The 24,002-nt window shown below is 41.7% G+C and overlaps 1 protein-coding gene across 1 annotated transcript in view; it reads left to right on the top strand.

Moving 5' to 3' along the window:
* Positions 1-24,002, top strand: part of IL1RAPL1 (interleukin 1 receptor accessory protein like 1) — a 1,391,691-nt gene that overhangs the window by 616,135 nt on the left and 751,554 nt on the right. The gene's annotated exons all lie outside the window — the stretch shown is intronic.

Here is a 24,002-nt window from a genome sequence, read left to right as displayed (position 1 = left end):
GATAATGTTTTAGATATCTCTTTTTATGTTAAAGATTTTATTTATTTGAGAGAGAGAATGAAAGAGAGAGAGCACATGAGAGGGGGGAGGGTCAGTGGGAGAAGCAGACTCCCTGCTGAGCAGGGAGCCCGATGCGGGACTCGATCCTGGAACTCCAGGATCATGACCTGAGCCGAAGGCAGTCACTTTACCAACTGAGCCACCCAGGTGCCCTGTTTTAGATATCTCTTGAGATATTCAAAGTGCATCATTTAAATGTGCTTTTATTCTTTTCTGAAATAAGTCAGAGAAAGACAAATACTGTATGAATTCACTCATGTGGACTTTAAGAAACAAACCAAATGAGCAAAGGGGTAAAAAGAGAGAGGCAAACCAAAAAACATATTCTTTTTTTAAAAAAAAGATTTTATTCATTTGAGACACAGGGATACAGAGAGAGAGCGAGAGCATGAGCAGGGGGAGAGGCAGAGGGAGAGGGAGAAGCAGGCTCCCCGCTGAGCCAGGAGCCCAATGTGGGGCTTGATCCCAGGACCCTGGGACCATGACCTGAGCCGAAGGCAGATGCTTAACCATCTGAGCCACCCAGGTGCCCCAAAAAACATATTCTTAACTATGGAGAACACACTGATGGTTGCCAGAGGGGAGGTGGGTAGGGGGATGAGTTAAATAGGTGATGGGGACTAAGGAGGGCACTTATGATGAGCACCAGGTGATGTATGGAAGTGTTGAATCACTACCTGAAACTAATGTTATACTGTATGTTTACTGGAATTTAAACAAAAACTTTTTAAAATGTGCTTTTTGATATTTTGATCTGTTCATTTAATTTACTCTTGAATCATTTGCCTTCCTTAACTAAGTGACATTGATCTAACTACAGACGTTTGCAGAAAAGCATGTATTTAGTTATGTTATCACAAAGAGTATAATGTTGATGAGTGACTCTGACTGGTCCCCTCACTGTGTTGTTGGGATTGTCTTTTCTACAAGGCCAGATGATAAAATTTTATTTCGGGCATAGCATCAGAGTTGTGCTTCCTTTGTTCTTTACAGTCGTTCTGGCTCAATAGCAGGAACTCAGTAAATATCAGCTGACTAATTTTTAAAAACTCTTCTACTGTTCTTTGACTCTAATAGAAACTGGTTTTTTTCAGTTCTATATGGAAACCAGATAGTCATTGAATGCTCTGCCACATCTCAGCCTTGCACTTGTGTGTGCGCACTCTGCTTTGATGTCATCTGTTGTCTTGTTTTCCGTGTTTGCCTGTTTATATTGGTGAAGAATGTAAACTGAGAGCAATAGATTAGTTGTATTCCATCCATACCAGCTTTTCTATTTTTGATGCCTTGCCAAATACACACACACACAGACACTTAATGAATCCTTAATGAATGAATGTCACATTCTCCTCTTTTAAATATATGTAACTAATTTTAGTAGCTCTTTTGGGATGAGGATGGGTACAGGGCTGAGGTGAAGATAATAAAAACTGAGCAAAACAGCAATGAATTGTTTGTTTAGAGTCTCACTCTTCCCAAATTATCCATTCGATGCTACTGACATAAAGAATTTGTGTTCCAAAGAATCAGTGGCATTCTATTTGCTGGTACTGTTGCTTACACTTGGCCATGAATGTCCTTAAAAATATGACCATAAAATTTATTATAAGTTCCAGGGCATTTTTTTACACTTTTAATAATTGTGTCGACAATAGGGATAAAGTAAGACGTAAGTTGACCCCACTGTCAGGATGCATCAAGAAGAGTGGCTTTTAAATTTCCTACCAACATATTGGCTTGAGGGATTAGAAGGGCTCTTTCCTTGATGCAGAAACTTTGGAAAGCACCTGAAAAACAGCCAAGGTGGTGAGAAAAAAAATGTATAACCAGGAGACATAAAGCCTATATGATGCTGGCCTGGGGAGCAAAATGATGATTTACAGGCAGGGAGTGTGCAAAGTAGAGATGGAATACCTAATCTTTCTGGGGCTTGATCTCATCAGGCAAACATTGAGAATTTTAATATGAAATTTTGGGAAGAAATGAATCATTACAATAGTGGTGGATATTGTTCTTGCCTTTCTGGTTTCCCTGATCTCTGTATATTGGTGTGCTCGGGCTTCATCCTTTGTGCCTTGGGTCTTTCTCTTCTTTCTATGCTGCCACTTTTGTATTCCCAGAAAATTCTTATGACCTTAAATGAAACATCCATGTACTGACAACCCCTCTAATTTACAGCTGTAGCCCAAACCCTTTCAGTTAATCTCAGACTTGGATATCCAGCTTCTTACTCAACATCTCAAACATGAAGGAGGTGATAACTCATTCTTCGCAGATAAGAACTTCACCCTATGCTTGCTCAGGCCGAATGCTTTAGAGTTGTCCTGACTTCTGTCCTCTTTTCCATCCCAACTCTAAGCAGCTTGAACATTGAAATATATCCAGAATTAGATCATTTCTAATCACCTAATTACTCATCTTCATTACTGTTATTATCTCTTGTTCCAGCTAATGCACTGGACTCCCAGGTTATCTGAAAATCAGTACTCCCTATCGATGTGTCAAACTATCTAGTCTTCATACAGTAGCCAGGACATTTCTCATAAAGCGAAGACTAGGAAGTGTCGTTGTTTGGTGCCCCACCTTGCAATGGTTCCCATTTCACTCAGAGCAAGCTAGAGTTCTTACCCCATCTGTTACTCTCATCTGCATTCAAACCACTTGAGGCAGAAATCTTCCACAGCTAGTTATGTGCTTCTACTGGGGCATTGATAATGTTCCCTCTCCTCTGGAAGCTCTCCTTCCACATAACCCAAAATTAACTGCTTTATCTTAAATCTTTGCTTGATCATCTCCTTCTCAGTGAAGGCAGTTTAATCCCTCTCCTCCACCCCAGCACAGCACTTACCCAGCCCCACTGTAATTTTCTTTGGTCTGTATCATTTATCATCCTCACATATACACTGCACTTGATTTCTTTTAATGTTTATATCACATTCCTCCAACAGGAATAGAGCTCCATAAGCACAGAAATCATTATCATTTTTGTTTATAGATAATTCCCAAATACCTAGAACAGTATTTATTAGATGCCGAGTAAATATTTGTGGTATGAATACACAAAGTGGAAAAACTCAGTGACATCAAGTAAATGAATTACCTTCCTTGCATCTCAAGTTGCACAAATTGAGGGGACTAAAGAAAATGGTCTCTACAGGTCAGCTAATGCAAATGTGAGCATCTTGTGTGGATCAAGGTTCAGAAATCAAAAAGTGAGGAAAAAAATGAAACGGGGCATATTTGACCATGGCTTGATATTTCATTGTTATAAAAATTGTTATTAATATCATTATGTGTAATAATTATATTTTGGTAAAATTTTCAGGAGTATATCTCTTTGGGATGCAAAATGAGGTATTTAGAGATGAACTAATATGAGATCTGGGATTTCCTTTAAAATACTCTAGGAAATAATAAGTTAAAAGGAATAAATCAAACAAAATTGGCAAAATATTGATGATGACTGATGTGGGGTGATAGGCACATGTATATTTTAATTTTTCATGATAAAAATTTAAAAAATGGTCTCTGAGGGGCACCTGGGTGGCTCAACCGGTTAAGCGTCTGCCTTCAGCTCAGGTCATGATCCCAGGGTTCTGGGAGTGAGCCCCACATTGGGCTCCCTGCTCAGCGGGGAGTCTGCTTCTCCTTCTGCCCCTCCCGTTGCCCCTCTCCCTGCTTGTGCTTTCTCTCTCTCTCTCAAATAAATAAAGTCTTTAAATAATGGTCTCTGAAATCCCTCTCTACTCAAAGTATCTTTTATTGGAAATCCCTCTCTACTCAAAGTGTCTTTTATTGGATCCATAATTCAATATATAGATCATTTATATCATAGGTATTAAAAGGCTCATTGGTATCTCTAAGACAAAGATTATTCCACAATAACATAAAAAATATAAAGGAAGACAAAGACAGAAAATTCACTATCATGTCACTTATAAACCAAACTTAGCTTTCAACTGTAAAAAATATTATTATTTTTCTAAACTGTGGTCCATTCTAAAAACTTCTAAACCAAATTTCCATTCATTGTGAATAATTAACACAAATAGTTGAGTAAATTATCTCTGTCCATTTAGTCATTGTACAAATGGATATCCCGTAATTCCATTAGCAGAATGGAGCATAAAATTCTTCTAAGGTGATCCTCACAAAATATATTTAATAGCAGTAAGTCACAATTTGAGCAGTAAACTAACTTTTTAAAACTATATATTACTGTATGTATCATTAAAAATGTAAATACTGAATACTATCACAATTTTCCAAAGAAGGATTCTTATTTATTATTTATCTTCTGTAAGTATGTATATAGAGATGTGTAAACATAAACCGTGTATGTAGATAGGTTAGAAATAAATTGTGTAGTAACTAATGTATAGGTATATAATTGTATAATCAAGTGATGAAATACCATTAGGTGGGTAAGTTCTGCATCATGAGTCATTTTAATGATAAAACATAGAGGAGAAAGAGATGAGATCATAGATACAACTCTTTAAAAAATGGTCTCATCCCATAAAATACAGAGAGGCATAACATTATAAATAGGACCGTTAGCTGAAGGAAAAGAAATGTTTGGGACTTGGTATAAGGGCAAGATATTCTTATTGATCTTTCAAAATCTAGGGAAAGTGATAAGAAAAAGGTAACTGAGTAGTTTAACCATGATTCCATGTGGCTGCTTCCTCTTGATGTGAGGAAAACATTCTGATATGGAGGAGCAAAATTAAATCAGAAAAACCATAGAGATGGTGACTAGCTTGTGTGTGTGTGTGTGTGTGTGTGTGTGTGTGTGTGTGTTTGTCCAACTTTTTATTTTTTATATTGCCATTTTTATTTCCTGGTTTCAAACTTTTTCTTGCTATTTTGTTTTTTTACTTATGTTTTGTAAACTGTCGGGTTTTTTTTTTCATATAATTTTTTGAAAGTTTTTGGAGCTTGATCTTGTCCATTCCCCGCCTGGACCACACTAAATGCTGTCTCCTGGTCCCTTCTTTCATCTTCAAGGATGAATTAAATCCCACATTCCCACCTGAGCTCAACTAGAGAGGATCATTTCCTCCTTAAACATGAATTCTCTCAACCAGTATGTTGTGCTTTTTTTCTTTGTATTTTCTAAAGGAGTCTTTCTCATACTTTTTTTTTTTTTATATTTCCACACATTTATCAGACTGCTACATATATAAACGGTGCCCCCCTGGAGTTGTGCAGTGCTTAGCTCACACATTCTTACACAACATCTGCAACCCAAACGTAAGTTGCCAGAGCCACCACTTATTCTTACTACCTTGTCAGGGAAGAACCCCAACCTCAAGAGGATGGGAATACGTAACATGTCTCCAAAGGAGAGGACTAAGCAAACATGAGGTTGGCTTGTTACAATTCTATAGGTGCTGAAAGTGGACAGTGTGATTCAGCATGTTAGAGCATGACTGTTTAATACTCAAAGTACAGCAAATATCAGGAGCATAAGCATGGTACCACCAGTTCCTCTGCCCCAACTGCCATGATGTGACAGAGTAGGCCAAGGGGCCAACACACATATTGGATTACACCGAAGTTGAGGAAACCAGGGCCAAGAGCTCAGCACATTTGTAGCAAATAACAAGATAATCTCTTCCCCTGAGAAACAAGCTGTCCCATGTTAGTCAAGCTTTGGTTACTTTCACCTAATTGATTGCCTACACAGGGGATGGTGATGTGTTGCAATTTGGCACACTAAACAAGGACTTATATAGATGGGTGCCCATGGACGCTGCCCTTCCTGGCAAACCTGTAATACACTATGGGAGTGTTTCATTTATTCCACTTTGAGAAAATGCTGGTCAGGACGAAATCAATAGATAGAACTCACAGTTTGAAAATCACTGCCTCACGTCCCTAACAAATGCCTTGCAGGTTCTGATTAAGCCATTATTAAACACCAAATATTTGCCAGATAGTGTGTTCAATGCTCAGTAGGCAGTGTTTTATAGCAGAAGGATCATGTGCTCTATGCCAACAGTAGTTTAAGTCCCCATTTTGCTACTTATTTAGTCATTGTTTAGTACTTTTTTATTAGCTTATTTTATTCTTGTGAAGCTAAAACATGATACTCTAGGTAAAATACCTTGTAAAATGCCTGGTAAGTGCCACGCGTTAGTCTTAAATGATCTCTCATGGATTTCTTTGCAGTGAAAAATTATAACTAAGAGAAGAAAATATTGAAGAGCTACTCTCTGGAATTGCATGAAAATTGAAATTATTGACTGAACTCTCGAACTTAGAAAACACAAATCATGTATACACAGAATTTACTCATTTTTAACACACACACACACACACACACACACACACACACACACACACACACGTACTATGCACTAGCCAGTTAATGGAATGTAAAATAGAAGCCCAGTGAAGCAAAAATCAAAGGAAGACAAACAAAAAAAAACTCTGAGATTTTTAAAAATTAATTTGTGTTGCCTTATATCTTACATGCAGCTTTGAAATTTTGCATGATTAGTATTACTTGCTTTTCAATAACTTTATAGTTAAAATCTTTAAAGACAAATTTAGTCAAAATATTATATTTGCTTTTCTTTGTACATAAATGAATCTCATTTGTCTCCTCTACCAATTGAGCACCATGAGAAAGTGCAATAAATATGCAGTTGGCTTTATAATGCAAGATCATGCTGGATTGTACATGGAACTGTTGTCCAATAAAATCTTTTTGGTATTGCAGATTTTTATGTGAGTATTAACCTGGATACATCTGGCTCTAATTTTTATCGTGTATTGTTTGGCTTAAGTAGTGCATTGTCTTTGTTATTTATAAAAGATTATGCTAGCTTATTTTAGTAGTCTTTGGAAAAACATGGAAGCTTAAAATATTTTTAAAAATAGCTATTTTCTCTCATCTTCTAGGTAAGGCATATCCAAGCATGACAAAGTAAAACTCTTCTTTATATTAAATCTTGCTGAGAAATACTTAAAGCATTATTGGGGGGTTACTATGCAACAGGATTTAAGCAATTAAGTCCTGCTGCTATATTCAGTGTGTTTGTGGTCTTAAGTATTAAAAACCCAGAAACATAAACCTAACATGTTGACTACTACCTAAAGTGAAGATCATTATAAAAATAGTTCAGACAAAAAGTTTTCATTATTTAAAGAAAACCATTATGTACAACTCTGTATTCACTTTAAAACTTGGTTTATTCATCTTTATTCAGGAAGCAGTGTTGATGTCAAACAAGGCAAAGAATATTGAAGAATGTTAAGGAAAACACAATTTAGCGTTAGTAGTCATGCTAATGGCATCAAACTATAAAATTTTAACATGCCTTCATTTCAGTCACTTAAATCATTTAATAACAAAAGTGCATATTTTAGCAGTCTGGGATTTCATATGGAAGAAATATTCATTTGACATTCCATCTGTATGTCACCTCACATACTTCTAATATTTCTGAGGAGACATGAAATCATTTTGAACCTATTAAAATGGACATGTGTGACAGTTGATTATATGAAATGAAGTCTTTGAATCAACCTGTGACAATGTGTAATGGCCTGTTGCGTGATACATTTTCAATGGAAACTAAATCCTGTAGCCTATCAGAGTCAGAACATATATTAGAAATAATTTAGTTCATATCCCTTGGTTAATAGATAAGAAGGCTGGGAAATGAGTGAAATGGCCGAAGTTTCCCAACTAGCTATTGAGAGACCCAAGATTTAAATCTCGATAAAGCATTTATTCCCCCAAGCAAGTAAATATTATTTAAATCACTGTTTTATTTATTTACACACAGAACATATGAATATTCTGCAAATATTTTCCAACACCTACAGTGTGCCAGGTCTTGTGCTAGGTCCTGGAGATAAAAATAGAAAAGACAGGGGCACCTGGGTGGCTCAGTCGGTTAAGCAGATGACTCTGGATTTCAGCTCTAGTCATGGTCTCTGGGTCATGGGATTGGCCCCTGCATCAGGCTTTGTGCTCAGCACAGAGTCTTCTTGCCCCTCTACCCTCTGCTCCTCCCCCTATCTGTCTCTCATGCTTGCTCTCTCTCTGTCTAAAATAAATAAATAAAACCTTAAAAAAAATAGAAAAGACAAGGGTCTGCCACCTGGAGAGATTGTGATTTGGCAAGGGAGAGCATTACTAACAGAAGCAAAAGACGACATTATAATGGTAGAGTGTGGTAATGGTTGTGCTAAATTCATCAGAGTCCTGGGATTGTCCTCAGTACTTTTGATTGGTGGACAAGGTAGAGGTCTCACTTGAATTACGTTTTGAGTAGTGTCCTTTCTTAACTGCACCATTTTGTCTTAAATGATCTTCCCACTTTCATTTTGACCTTCCTCCAGATCTGTCATCCACTATTGCTGCCTGGGCAGTCTTTCTAAAATCTGAAATCTGATCAGAGTGCTTGCCTGCATAAGAGCTTTTACTAGCTCATTGTGTCTTCAAAACAAAGTTCAAATTCATTTTCTTAGCATGAGACCTTTTGTGATCTGGCTTTAGTTATTCACTCCAAGCCTTACTTCTGGCTACTCTTCTAGAAATATCCTTTGATTCAGCAGCATACCACTACTTACTATTACCTATGGGCATTGGGTGGACAAAGTTGGGAGCAATCTAGACTGAAGGCCACCATTAATTCAGTGAAGTTGGAAGCAAGGTAATCTTTAGAAAGGGAGGAAGAGTGACACTGTAGGAGGCCTGTGGGGGAAGTGAAAGTTGACAGTAGTGACTGAGAGGATAGGGAGCTGAGATCTCCTAGACTGTTATTCATTGCTAAGATGCAGTTTGTGTTAAGTATTTCTCTGATCCTTTATGGTCCATCCTTGTTTTAGCTTGAAAACTCAAAGGGTTTTTTCTTAATACAGTAAATTGCTTTCTCTCATTTGCCATTAGGGTTCTAGAGATAAAATAAATAAAAAAGAAAAATAAGATGAGGGTCCTTTTTTCTACATCCAGTTTAATAAGGGGACCTCATTTTATTTTTTTTTTCTTAAAAACTCACTTTGCTCAGTTCAACAGTGACAGCATAAATGGAGAACTGAGGGAATTCGATGGAAGATTAAAAAGAAAGGACTATTTTGATTCTTGGTAGTTTCTTTTTCTGCTTTAATTATGTGTGAAGGAACTTTGAAACAACATACTTTTTAAAAATTTTTATTTATTTATTTAATTTTATTATGTTAGTCACCATACATTACATCATTAGTTTTTGCTGTAGCGTTCCATGATTCATTGTTTGCGTGTAACACCCAGTGCTCCATTCCATACGTGCCCTCCTTAATACCCATCACCAGCCTAACCTATTCCCCCACCCCCGCCCCTCTAAAACCCTCAGTTTGTTTCTCAGAGTCAATAGTCTCTCATGGTTCGTCTCCCCCTCTAATTTCCCCCCCTCCATTTTTCCCCTTCATACTATCATCTTTTTTTTTAATTTTTTAAATTTTATTATGTTATGTTAATCACCATACATCATTAGTTTTTGATGTAGTGTTCCATGATTCATTGTTTGCGTATAACACCCAGTGCTCCATTCAGTACGTGCCCTCTTTAATACCCATCCCCAGGCTAACCCATCCCCCCACCCCCCTCCCCTCTAGAACCCTCAGTTTGTTTCTCAAAGTCCATAGTCTCTCATGGCTCATCTCCCCCTCCGATTTCTCCCCCTTCATTTTTCCCTTCCTGCTATCTTCTTTTTTGTTTTTTTTTAACATATAATGTATTATTTGTTTCAGAGGTACAGGTCTGTGATTCAACAGTCTTACACAATTCACAGCGCTCAACATAGCACATACCCTTCCCGATGTCTATCACCCAGTCACCCCATCCCTCCCACCTACCCCCCACTGAAACAACATACTTTTAAAAGAGACTATAGTTAATTTGTTCATGGCTTTAATCCTGTGTAAATTGATGACTAAGTTAATTTTAAAAATATGTTCGAAACTCATCTTACAAACTGCCCACATGGTTGAAACTTAAACACTATTGGATCTTAAAGATAGTTATTTTCTTTTGTTTTTGTCATTTGATTTTTTTGCTATTCATGTTATGCTATTGGAATTTGACATAATTCTCTATAATTAAAAACCTGCCTGAAATGAAAGATAACTTTCATGTCAGACACATCTAAATAGCTTTAAAAATGGCACAAAATGTTAGTAAATTTTTGGAGACTTTTATCTTTGTCTTCTAACGGTTGATACGCATGATTAAAATTGAATACAGCAGAGAAATGGGATAATCACATTAAAATTTTGAACAGTGCTGAATCCTTTTGGATATACAACCTTTAAAACATAGCTTCATTATGGTAATGAGAGTGTTACTCTTGGTTGCAGTAGGGAGTCTGGGAACTGTTTGTGGCTATGTGAAAATTGTAAATGTCAGATCACAGTTTAATTGTGGTAGAAATGTGTGGTAGCTCATTCTGAGTATTAAACAGCTGTGCAAATATTGACAGAAGGAAAAAATTTCTAACATAGTATAACTAATATTTGGGTGTCCTGAGGTTGTTTTAAAAAACCCATGAATTAAAATCCTTTGTAGGAAAAATAAATGTTAACATAAGTGTATAAAATCAGAATTTCTCAACCCAGGCTGCATATAGAATGACTTAGGGAGCTTTTAAAATAAACCCACATTAGGCCCCACTGCCAGGTTTCCATGCACCGCTTGGTGTGGGTTGATGCCTAGGCATTAGTATTGCCTTTTTAAAAAAAAATTTTATTGTTATGTTAATCACCATACATTACATCATTAGTTTTTGATGTAGTGTTCCATGATTCATTGTTTGTGCATAACACCCAGTGCTCCACGCAGAATGTGCCCTCCTTAATACCCATCACTGGGCTAACCCATCCCCCCACCCCCTCCCCTCTAGAACCCTCAGTTTGTTTTTCAAAGTCCATCATCTCTCATGGTTCGTCTCCCCGTCTGACTTACTCCCCTTCATTCTTCCCCTCCTGCTATCTTCTTCTTTTTCTTTTTTCTTAACATATGTTGTATTATTTGTTTCAGTATTGCTTTTTAAATAAGGTCCATTATCTAATTGTGCTGTGCAACAATTGAGAATCGCTGGCTGACAAAAATGAACAGAAAGTCATCTATTTCAGTTGTAAAATATAAGGCCACAAATTTATCCAATCTTACCAAAATTTTTTCTTGCATTATCATCATGCAGTGACATAGTTAACAGAAATTAAGTTGGCTAACTGTAGTTTTATGATTAAAATAGCCAAACAAATCTTGCAAAGTTAAGTGAAATAAAGGCAAAAGCTACTTGACTAGGACTACTAATGCTCAGGAGAACGAACCATCCTGACAGTGCATTTTTATCTATCTTGTGAAGGTCTCATAAATAAGACATGGCTGACATCATGTAGGAGGAACATTTATCTTGAAAACCTCAAACCCCTAAAACAGGGGGTTATATATTACATATATTATTGTCATTATGCCAAAAGAGTAATATACATTCATACAAATACATACACAGTTACCGTACTTCTTTATCCATCCAAACTATAAAATATACATTATAAAAGCTGCACATGTTTATATATTCACCAAACAGATGTCAGTACAAGCACAAGCAAAGCAGAACTGTTGTCTTAAATAGTCCCTTAACATTTTAGTATGGTTCTCTTACTTACCATTTTCACCTAGTACAAGACATATTTCCTATAGAGAAGTCACCTGCGTGGGTTCAGTTTTGCAACTATTAAGGGTATATGAAAGAACATTCCACCCAAACACATACATAACAGTAGCACTCATTTTGAAGTTGCAAGCCTTAATACAAATCTTATGTCTCCCCAAATTTTATGAGCCTTAGCAGTCTCCCTGGTAAAATTGTGATACTCTATCTGCCTCAGTGGATTCTTGTGAAGATTAAGGATTGTAAGAACAGTGAAGGCAGGGTGTTATGACTGCATTGCTCCCTGATCCCACCCCTCTAGAATAGTGCTTGGTCCCTAAGAGGCACTCAGCCAATATTTGCTTAATGAATAAAGGAAACATTAGTACACGCAATTGACTGCTTAGCATCACGTCGATACAGGATCACACAGCTGTTGTGCACCCTTAGTGCAGTGCTCTTCCTTAGTGATGTGATGGATTGGTTCATACATACCTTCTTTGAAGGATTCACTTATTTTTTAAATTGAAAACAAGCAACAGAAGTAGAGCCCAGACTGTTTCACAATATACTCAAAAAGAACACTTGGTTAAAGACAGAACAAACGAATCAGGTAATTGAAATATAAAAGGCTTTTACTGTAGTGTTGTTGAACTAGGTGGTGTTTATTTGACATGTCCATGTTGGTTTTATTTGTACCCCTGCCTCCATTAAGTACCAGGAAGGAGTGATCAGGGTTAAGGCTTAGAGAACTTCTCAACCATCATCAGACGCTGGAAATACCTAGCGATCTTGTTAAAATGAAGATTTGGATGGGGGTGGAGGAGGGTGGTGGCACTGAGTCTTAGAAAAAAAATCTACTAGAACCAGTTAAATAGACAAAGAAGACTTCATTCAAAACTACTGCAAAGGAAGAGAGAGGTAGAACTCAACTTCACTGAAACAAAAGGAGGGAGGATTTTCAAATGCTGGTATAAACTAATGGAAGAGTACTGGAGGACACTGAGGGGGGGAAACTAGCTAATGTGATTAGGCCTTTGGTCCCTTATCAAAGTTAGGCCCCTGCCCTCCCACAGGGAGTAGAAGACAGGGGCCCTATCTTTTTTGATGATTACATTTGAAAGGGAAAGCTCCCAGATCCTTGAGAAAGACATTCCTGGGTTTTGCAAAATTTGCATCTCAAAAGGGCAGAGAAAGAATTTACAATTACAGGTTTCCTATAGTAAATTCCCTAAGGAAAGGGAGGTTAGGAGCCTGAAGTTAGGAAGAAGACTCTAATGAAGTTAGGGGCAACGTTAAAGCAGCCTTGGTCAGTCTGCATTTCTAATAAGCTCTTAAGTGGAATCAGTGCCGCCGGTCTGCGAAGCATACTGAGTAGCTCAGGTAGGCACTATTGCATTGATAAACAGGAAATATACTCAGTGCTGACGACTTAAGTGAACTTATTATTACTATTTTTTAGCTTCTAGAGTGTCTATAGAAGTGTGGGTTTGAAATGATGAGTACCATTGTCTTTGTAGCTGGCCTACTAAAAATGCCTGAGAGTCTCTTCCCACGACATGAAATTTGGAATAAGTGAGGTCCCAGGGTCTAGGACACATTTGACATTTACCTCATTTCAGTATAAGTAAAATAGTATAATGAAGTTCCAGTGTTATATTTTGTTTTAATCATTTTCTCTAAGCCCCTAGCAAATAGCCCAGCATCCATTTTTAATAGATTGAAAAATCTGTAGTCAGTTTTTGTCAGTGACAGTGCAAAAGTGCAATTCAATTCTACAAATAGTTATTACCTGATAAAGTCATTGCTTAAATAATCTCCTAAACCAGAGCGGATATGCCAAAACTGTAGAAAATTATTAGAGATAGAATAACAAAATACTGTGGGATATTTTTTTAATGGAATACTCCAAAGGACGTTATTATAAACTAGTTTTCCTAATTGCATAAGAATGGAAGATTTTTTTTTAAATGTGAATCAAAGACTTTTTTTTCTCATTAAACTTTTGTTTTAATGGGTCTCAAAATTCTGTGACAGATTTTTGGTCAAGTTGTTTCCATTAAAAAGTACTGATTTTAAAAACTAAAACCTTAAAACTGCCACACACACACACACACACACACAAAACATGGTCCACAAAACATTCTCCTTTCCTTCTGAAGGTTTTACGATGCATTGTTATCATTAACCAGTCTTTTACTATTAAACTTAAATGGCCGATTGACACAAACAGTTCTGAGACCGTTCTTCCACCATTGATTAAGACTGGGGTGGGAGGTATTGGGGATAATATTCATTTAACCTTCTGAGCTTTCTGGGCAGACTTGGTGACCTTGCCAGCTCCAGCTGCCTTCTTGTCCACTGCTTTGATGACACCCACAGCAACCGTCTGTCTCATGTCACGAACAGCAAAACGGCCCAGAAGAGGATAGTCAGAGAAGCTCTCAACACACATAGGCTTGCCAGGAACCATATCAACAATGGCAGCATCACCAGATTTCAAGAACTTGGGACCATCTTCCAGCTTTTTTCCAGATCGACGATCTATTTTCTCCTTCAGCTCAGCAAACTTGCAAGCAATGTGAGTCGTGTGACAACCCAGCACAGGTGCATATCCAGCACTGATTTGGCCTGGATGGTTCAGGATAATCACCTGAGCCGTGAAGCCAGCTGCTTCCATTGGTGGGTCATTTTTGCTGTCACCAGCCACATTGCCACGATGAAAATCTTTGATAGATACGTTCTTGACATTGAAGCCCACATTGTCCCCAGGAAGAGCCTCACTCAAAGCTTCATGGTGCATTTCAACAGACTTTACTTCAGTTGTAACATTGACTGGAGCAAAGGTGACCACCATCCCAGGTTTAAGAACACCAGTCTCGACTCGGCCCACAGGGACAGTACCAATACCACCAATTTTGTAGACGTCCTGGAGAGGCAGACGCAAGGGCTTGTCAGTTGGACGAGTTGGTGGCAGGATGCAATCCAGAGCTTCAAGCAGTGTGGTTCCACTGGCATTCCCATCTTTACGGGTGACTTTCCATCCCTTGAGCCACGGCATGTTAGCACTTGGCTCCAGCATGTTGTCACCATTCCAACCAGAAATTGGCACAAATGCTACTGTGTCGGGGTTGTAGCCGATTTTCTTTTTTTTTTTTAAACGTTTTATTTATTTATTCATGAGAGTCAGAGAGAGAGAGAGAGAGAGAGGCAGAGGGAGAAGCAGGCTCCCCGCCTAGCAGGGAGCCCAATGCGGGACTCGATCCCAGGACCCCGGGATCATGACCCGAGCCGAAGGCAGATGCTTAACCATCTGAGCCACCCAGGCGCCCCTGTAGCCAATTTTCTTAATGTAGGTGCTGACTTCCTTAACGATTTCCTCGTATCTCTTCTGGCTGTAGGGTGGCTCAGTGGAATCCATCTTGTTAACACCAACAATTAGTTGTTTTACACCCAGTATGTAAGCCAGAAGGGCATGCTCACGGGTCTGCCCATTTTTGGAGATACTGGCTTCAAATTCACCGACACCAGCAGCAACAATCAGGACAGCACAGTCAGCCTGAGATGTGCCTGTAATCATGTTTTTGATAAAGTCTCTGTGTCCTGGGGCATCAATGATGGTCACGTAATACTTGCTGGTCTCGAATTTCCACAGGGAGATATCAATGGTGATACCACGTTCACGTTCGGCTTTCAGTTTATCCAAGACCCAGGCATACTTGAAGGAGCCCTTTCCCATCTCAGCAGCCTCCTTCTCAAATTTTTCAATAGTTCCTTTGTCGATCCCACCACATTTGTAGATCAGATGACCAGTAGTGGGAGACTTGCCCGAATCTACGTGTCCAATGACGAGGATGTTGATGTGAGTCTTTTCCTTTCCCATTTTGGTTTAGGTTGAGCGGTGGTTTTCACGACACCTGTGTTCTGGCGGCAAACCCGTTGCGAAAAATCCAAAGACTTTTAAGACATTTGAGTCACCTGTGTGAACACGGGCTTTTCCATTCAATGTGATGTGGTGATTTAAAAGTATAATTCTTATTAGAATAATCAACATTCAAAGATGCAGTTCATTAACATATTTTCCATAGAAAATAGTGAGGTCTGAAATGCCATCAAGAAACAAGCTTTCATTTGCTAAAAGTAAAAGTATATAATGATAACCCAATCCAAAGGTCAAAAAACACAATTAAAACTAAAGAAAACGAATCAATGAATTAATAGGATTAAGAAAACTGCCTTCTTTAAAAAAAAAAAAAAAGCTAAAAAGCCCCAAATTTAACTTTTTTTCAAGACTTGCTTTACATGAATGGAGTTTTTAATCCACTCAAAGCTTAATCCGAGTTTAAGGATTCAAACAAAAAATCCCTAACATTTTAATTTGTGCTTATGAGAGATTCAATCAGACTAAGACATTTAATTTGGCAGCCTCCTTTTTTTTTTTTTTTTAAACAAAGAGCTACCTCTTTAGTTTGTCTTGGTTAGTAAAATGGATAAGCTCCAGTGATTTTGGATGCAAAATGATAATCAATCAAGTTGAGTTGCATTTTCCATCGATTTTCATTGTAAAATTAGTGATTTTCTTTTCCATATAGCAAACATCACTTTCTGGGATGCATAATTTAAGTGGAAAATTTAATAAGAGAGAACATGGGGTGTACAACATTGCTAAGACCTTCACACTTTTGCAGCACTTTCTGTCACTTCCCCCTAATCTCTCAGTTTGCTACTTGTGCTTGCTTCCCAGACAGAATCATTTCCTCTGAAAACCGCTAACACCTACAAAGAGTTTTCTGTCTGCCATATAGTAACCTAGAACCCTTACAATTATTCATCTTCATGATTACCCTGTTAAATGGGTACCATTTGGATCATCAACAGCCACATTTTATGAATAAGAAAACTGAGGCCATTTTTTTCCTCCCTTCCCCCTATGATCCCTTGTCTTGTTTCTCAAATTCCTCATATAAATGAGATTATATGATACTTGTCTTTCTGTGATTGACTTATTTCACATAGCTTAATACCCTCTAGTTCCATCTACGTCGTTGCAAATGGCAAGATTTTGTTTTTTGATGGCTGCATAATATTCCATTGTGTATATATATACCACATCTTCTTTATCCATTCATCTGTTGATGGACATCTAGGCTCTTTCCATAGTTTGGCTATTGTGAATATTGCTGCTATAAACACTGGGGTGCATGTGCCCCTTCAGATCACTACATTTGTATCTTTGGTGCAGTAGTGCAATTGCTAGGTCATAGGGTAGCTCTTTTTTCAACTTTTTGAGGAACCTCCCTACCGTTTTCCAGAGTGGCTGCAACCAGCTTGCATTCCCACCAACAGTGTAGGAGGGTTCCCCTTTCTCCGCATCCTTGCCAACATCTGTCATTTCCTGACTTGTTAATTGTAGCCATTCTGACTGGTGTGAGGAGGTATCTCACTGAGGTTTTGATTTGGATTTCCCTAATGCCGAGTGATGTTGAGCAGCTTTTCATGTGTCTGTTGGCCATTTGAATGTCTTCTTTGCAGAAATGTCTGTTCATGTCTTCTGCCCATTTCTTGATTGGATTATTTGCTCTTTGGGTGTTGAGTTTGATAAGTTCTTTATAGATTTTGGTTACTAGCCCTTTATCTGATATGTCATTTGCAAATATCTTCTCCCATTCAGTCAGTTGTCTTTTGGTTTTCTGGACTGTTTCCTTTGCTGTGCAAAGGCTTTTTATCTTGATGAAGTCCCAATAGTTCATTTTTGCCCTTGCTTTCCTTGCCTTTGGTGATGTTTCTAGGAAGAAGTTGCTACGGCTGAGGTTGAAGAGGTTGCTGAGGTTGCTGCCTGTGTTCTGCTCAAGGATTTTGATAGACTCCTGTCTCACATTTAGGTCTTTCATCCATTTTGAGTCCATTTTTGTGTGTGGTATAAGGAAATGGTCCAGTTTTCATTCTTCTGCATGTGGCTGTCCAATTTTCCCAACACCATTTGTTGAAGAGGCTATCTTTTTTCCATTGGACATTCTTTCCTGCTTTGTTGAAGATTAGTTGACCATGGAGTTGAGGGTCCATTTCTGGGCTTGTTATGGAACCTTGACTGGATCGCCCAGTGGAAGAATCAAGCAGCCCTCAGAGAGCTTGGAGGATAGGAGGTTTATTTAACACCAGCGGGCTCAGAGGAGAGTGATCTCCAAAGGTCTGAGCCCCAAGCACAAACAAAGGGGATAATTTATACACTTCTACTTCCACATACCTGGCACTTTCGGTGCATGTGAGAAGCGAGGCAGGGAGAAGAACCCGGAAGAGCCCTGGGGCGAGGACTGGGACTCTCTCGCCGGCTTGGTCGGCCATCTTAGGACACAGATTTCCCTTATCATTCCCCACTTTGATGCCCCTTTAAACACGTAGTTTAGAGGGCATCATTTTCATCTTCTAAGGGGCAATAGTGAGTAAGTAGCAACTGGAGTCTGATTTTAGCAATTTGAGTAGTGATAAACCTAGTAAAGGCATTAAGAATACAAGGACCAAATGCTACTATGAGGAGAAGCAGTAAGAGGGGGCCGACGATGGGGACAACCAAGGGAACCATTGTGAGAGGTTATCCCACCAAGTTGTCAGCTGGAGTGTTTCCCACTGACGATGTACTCGTTCCTGTACTTGGGTCAGAGTTTCTTAGATCACTCCTGACTCATTAGCATAGAAACAACATTCCTCCTGTAAGAAGAGACAGAGCCCCCCTTGCGTGGCTGTGAGCAATTTGAGCCCACGCCTGTTTTGGAGGACCACTGAGGCCAGTGAATCAAGTTGGCACTGCAGGGCCAGGGCCGACTGAGTGAGGGCGGAAACATCCTCCATGAGTTGTTGAGTTAACCCCTGGTACTGAACCTGAGACATCCCAATGCCAGTGGTGCTGAGGGCAACACCTGATGCGGCCAGCAGGCTCATGATAAGAGGGTTGGCCACGGGGGAACATCGAGGGCAACGAGGAGGTCTCCATATGGGTTGGGCATCGCTCCTGGGGAGGACTGAAAGATAGGGTAAGAGACTGACAACGCTCCCGGGGAGGACTGAAAGATAGGGTAAGAGACTGACCACCATGCATGATTGATCGCGTGGGGTGATACAGATGATACCTTGATCACAAGCCAGAAAAGTGTTGTTAGGCACACAGACCCGACTGTGGCCCATGATGGGGGGAGGAAGATTTGCCATACCATGGTACCAGAGCCAGAAAGGGATAATCTGAGGTCCCCGGAGCCAAGGTGGGAGGTGACACGGTGGATTGGTTGAGGATGACACCTACATATTGGATGGGACCCGGGCTTCATACAGATCCAGCAGTCAGATGCTAGGGGTGGATTTGAGTGGTTAAGTGCTTGGTGGGAGGCATTAATCATACCTAACAGTTGCGCTATAGATGGTTGCTGCATGTGGATGGGGGACCCAGGGATGCGCCAGGGCAGTTATTTTCTGTCTGACTCTGGGGACTGTAAGGCTTGGAGTGAACATGGACTTAATCATAAATTTGGTCATGGGGTCGGTCCCCATAGGGTGATATTGACCCAACAAGAGAATGATTCCTGTAGCCCATGATGTGGCATTGGGTTTTAAGACTGAGAGGGTGAGTGGTATACAATGATTGTTAGGGCAAGAGGATGGGGTGGCGTTGCATGACAAGGAAATCTGGATGTCACTGTGCTGTTTGAGGCACCACCTGGTGGACCCTCATTCCATTCCCGGCCAAGTTGCCTCCCATGACTCACATCCCCAGGCTTGTGAGCAGAACTGAAGGCAGGTATTTGGCTTTTGAGGCGTAGGGTCCCCACAGATGTAGATATCTACCAGCGGGTAACCTGAGTGAGGGCCGTGGTAGGAATACCATCTATGAGGTTCCCAGGAGGTATCAAGAAGCAGGCATCCATCAAAATGGAGGTCAACCTTTGGTATGTGCCCATCCCAGGCGGAAGAAGTCAGTGGGGGTACTGGTGTGGGATTGAGGGGGATAAGCTGGAAAGTCCATTTGCCCGTAATGGTGATATGAGAGTTTGCCCCACTTGCTGGGCCAGGCAAGCTAGAGGCAGTGAGGAGGAGCAGCACACCAGGTAGCAGAAGATCAGGACTGACTGGGGCCAGGAAAACCACGGTGAAATGCACTCAGGAGTAGACAGCAGAGGGCCAGTAAAAGTGGGATCTATGACCTTAGGTAGAGGGAGCCATCGTGGCTCACCCGACAGCAGATGAAACCAGTGGACAAGTAAGTGCAGTAATACACCCTAGGGACAGCCAATAAGCAATGACAATAGTAAGCCTCTGGGGGAAAGTCCAGTCAGGAGGGGTAACAGTATAGGATCCAACTCCCAAGATGAGGGAAATCACGCCAGTGAGAGCCAGGGACCACAGTGAGCAGGTGTCCATCAGTCGGTGGGGTCTCATTGAAGGTGAAGGCGGAGCGGGTTTGTGAAGTCTGGCTGGACTCTCCACTGGCATGTCTCCTCGTCTGAATGATGAGTTTTCTTCACTCTTGAGTGGGGGACCCACAGGGTGACACCTGATTCCTTGAGGGCAGTAAGGTGGTTAGAACAACAGTGTGGGGCCCTGTCCACTGCGGTTTGAGGGGGTCTTTCTTCCAATCTTTGGCCCAAACTGAGTCCCCTGTCTGGAAGGAGTGTACCTGAGATGCTAAGGAGATTGGGGCCCTCTCAATGGTGTATTTTTGTAATTTATTTAGGGTGGCCCTCAGGGCCTGAAGCTGCTCCTTTATCCCTTTATCTCCATCCTGATGCAAGTTTCCTGGAAGGCTTCCCAAGCACGGGGGAGGCCATCCATATATTAATTCGAATGGGGAGAAACCTAATGTCCCGGGCGTGCAGCGAGCACGCAGGAGAGCTAGGGGTAGCAGATCGAGCCATGGAAGTTAGTCTCCTGACATAACTTCGCAAAGGTTCCCTTGAGGTGCGATTCATTTGTTCTACTTTCCCTGAACTTTGGGGCTGGTAAGTGGTGTGGAGTCTCCAGGTGATGTTGAGAGATCTGGTCACAACCAATACAAAGTCTGCCACAAATGCGGGTCCATTGTCACTATGGATTGTTAATGGCAGGTCGAACTGTGGCACGATCTCCCACAAGAGGACTTTAGCTACTTCCCAGCTTTGCTCCATCCTGGTCGGGAAGGCTTCGACCCACCCAGAGTATATGCATACTATTACTAGGAGATATATGAACCCCCTGCTCGGCTGCACATCTGTGAAGTCTACCTCTAGATCTTCGAAGGGGGTTGCTCCCATCCTCTGGACACCCGGTGGGGGCCATGGTGCAGACCAAGCATTATTTTTAGCATATGTTATGCACCATTCACTCATTGCTCGGCATAGTGCCGGCAGCTGACTGATGTAGTAGTGCTTCTTGAAAAGGGCCTCTAATGCAGTTTTTCCCAGATGAATGAGTTGGTGGTATTCTTTGACTAGATGCCCTCCAGTTGCTGTTGGAAAGAAGATGTGCCCATCTCGCATCATCCACCATCCCTTTTCAGTCAGGGTGGCCCCCTCAGCCATGGCCCATTCCTTTTTCTTCCATAGGTGTCAGGGCCATGGTGAGGGAAGGGGCTCTGTCTATGTCTTGGCTGCCTCATCCGCCAGATGATTTCCCCACCCTATGCGGTCGTCTCCTTTCTGGTGTCCCTTACAGTGCAGGATTGCTACTTCTTTGGAAGCCAGATGGCTTTGAGGAGTCTCAGTATCTCCTCCTTGTTCTTGATAGCTTTTCCTGCTGCAGTTAGGAGGCCCCTTTCCTTGTAGATGGCTCCATGTATATGTACAGTAGCAAAGGCATACCAAGAGTTGGTATAGATGTTGACTCGCTTGCCTTCACCAAGGGTGAGGGCTCGGACTAAGGCATATAATTCAGCCCGTTGAGCTAACCATCCAGCAGGTAATGCCTTAGCTTCTAGGACTTCAGTGGTTGTGGTTATTGCATAACCCGCTTTCCGGGTACCCTCTTGTAGGTAACTGCTGCCATCGCTGAACTGCGTGAGCTCTGGATTCTTTATGGCTTGATCCTGCTGATCTGGACTGCTCACGTAGACTTTATCAGTCACCTCGGAGAAGTCGTGGTCTGGTTCCCCCTCTTCCGTGGGGAGAAAGGTTGCTGGATTTAATGTCCTTACTGTTCTGAGGGTGACCCGTGGGTTTTCGCAGAGGAGCCCTTGGTATTATGCTAGCCGAGAGTTGGAAAGGAAGCGGTGTCCCTGTGCGTTCATGAGGGACACAACTGCATGAGGGACCTTGATGTTAAGTTCTTGCCCCAGGGTAAGTTTGTCCGCCTCCTTGATGAGTAGGACTGTGGCTTTTTTTTTTTTTTCAGGGTGGCGGCAAGGAGGCTGACTTTCTTTTTCAACTTTTTGTTGGCTTCCCATTTGGCTGCGACCTCTCTGTTCATGTAGACCTTATTGGCAATCTCTGTTAGCTGCGTGATGTTCATCCCGGTGAAACCCTCTAGTTTCTGAAATTTTTTTTTCTGATGTTTGAGGCGGCCTGAGCCACGAAGGAGGTGTTTACCATCTGTTGGCTTTCCTGTGGCTCGGGGTCAAATGGAGTGTATATCCTGTAGGCTTCACATAGTCTTCCGTAGTAGTCCCCAGGGGACTCCCCTGGTTGTTGAGTGACCAAGGATACCTTAGTCATGTTCATGGATTTCTTAGCTCCTGCCCAGATTCCCCAGAGGAGGGCTTCCTGGTACCAGCAGTTGTAGGCCTGTCCCTCGGTTGTGGTGAGGTCCCATGCTGGGCGCTCTTCGGGTGCGGCTGTGTTAGCCCAGGCAGCAGGGTCGATGACTCCCGCTGGTGCATGCTCTTCCAGGTACTGCCATGCACCTTTCATTATTCTCCTCCTTTCCTCTGTATTAAACAGGGTGCGGAGTAACTGTTGGCAGTCTTCCCAGGTGGGCCGACGAGTCTGGAAGAGGGATTCTCTGAGGTCTACCATAGCCTGTGGTTTCTCAGAGTAGGATGGGGTGTTATGCTTCCAGTTGAGATCGGTGGTGGAGAAGGGCTGATAATACATCATGGAACGGACGGGTTGGACCGTCCCGACTTCATCATGCCTCTTGGGTTCCTGCATCTCTCGTACCGGCATTTGGAGGGCACTTGCGCCCAGCCTGGGGGTGCAGCCTGGCTGCTGGTCCTGGAGAAAGTGGATCTTTTGGGCCTGGGGGCACCGGTGGATCCTCTGGGCCTGGGGGTGCCGGCGAAACCAATGGCGGCGGAGTATCAGGAGCTGAAGGGCCAGGTGTAAATGGTCTTGGGGGTACGTACAGTGGGGGCAGGGTCGGTTTATCCTCGGGATCTCCAGCTAGGATTTTTGGAGACCGGGGCTTTTGTCGATTATCTTTAGGTCGCTTGCATGAGGTGATTAAGACCCTGGCCTTTCCCTGCCTTTTGCAAGTGAATTGCACCTAGCGGGGGAAGGGTCTGAGCAATTCCTAGCCAGGAGTCAATGTACAGAAACTGGTCAGGGTGTCCTGGTTCTCCTGTTACAACTTGCCATACTCAACGGATCGTTGGGATGTCCAGTGTCCCTTCTGAAGGCCACCCGACATCAAAGGTGGGCCATTCCAATTCACATAGGGTTCTCAACTTGCCGGGGTTCATCCTGACTCCATAGTCTCCCAAAAACCCCTTTTTGAAATTTTTGATCATGGTCTCTAGAACCGTAGGTTTACTCTGCCCTGACCTCATGGTGATGTCCCCATGTGCAGTGGCGCAGAGACAGACAAAGTGGGGGGTGCCTCCTGAGGTGAGGAGACCAATCAGATGCCCATCTGGCTGTGTCCCGAAGAAGCTTAGGTGATACCTAGCTGTAGGGGTCTCAGTGTTGTGACTTATGATTGGAATTACGATGCTGCCATAGACTATATGCCGTTCACCACAGAATCGCAGATGGGCCCACTCAGACTCCATAGGCTTCTGGGGACCTTAAGGGTGCCCGCCCGTGGAGTCACAGAATCAGTCCTCTTGAGCAAGCCGGGTTGGACTGCACATTCACTCACACATTCATTCCAGAAGTTGTTACATTCCCTCCCTGGGAATCCCTACCTGTGAGACCTCTAAGAGGTCTCTGGGAGGTGATCAGACTCCCCTTCCACCCCAATGGATGGGCCTATCTGGGTCCTGGGGCCCCCGGCCTTACCCTAATCTGATGTCGGGACCAAGTCCTCACCTGCCAAGTCTCCTCGAGTCCAGCGTGAACAGCTGAGAAGGGCCGGCCCGAGGCGACCGGGGCGGGAGACGGCCAAAAATTAGGC

The sequence above is a fragment of the Callorhinus ursinus genome, unplaced genomic scaffold (genome assembly GCF_003265705.2).
Source record: "Callorhinus ursinus isolate GAN/ISIS: 27379988/994484 unplaced genomic scaffold, GSC_fseal_2.0 scaffold16, whole genome shotgun sequence".
Taxonomy (NCBI): Eukaryota; Metazoa; Chordata; class Mammalia; order Carnivora; family Otariidae; genus Callorhinus; species Callorhinus ursinus.
The sequence above is the reverse complement of the archived record's forward strand: the minus strand, read 5'-3'. Positions and strand labels throughout refer to the sequence as shown.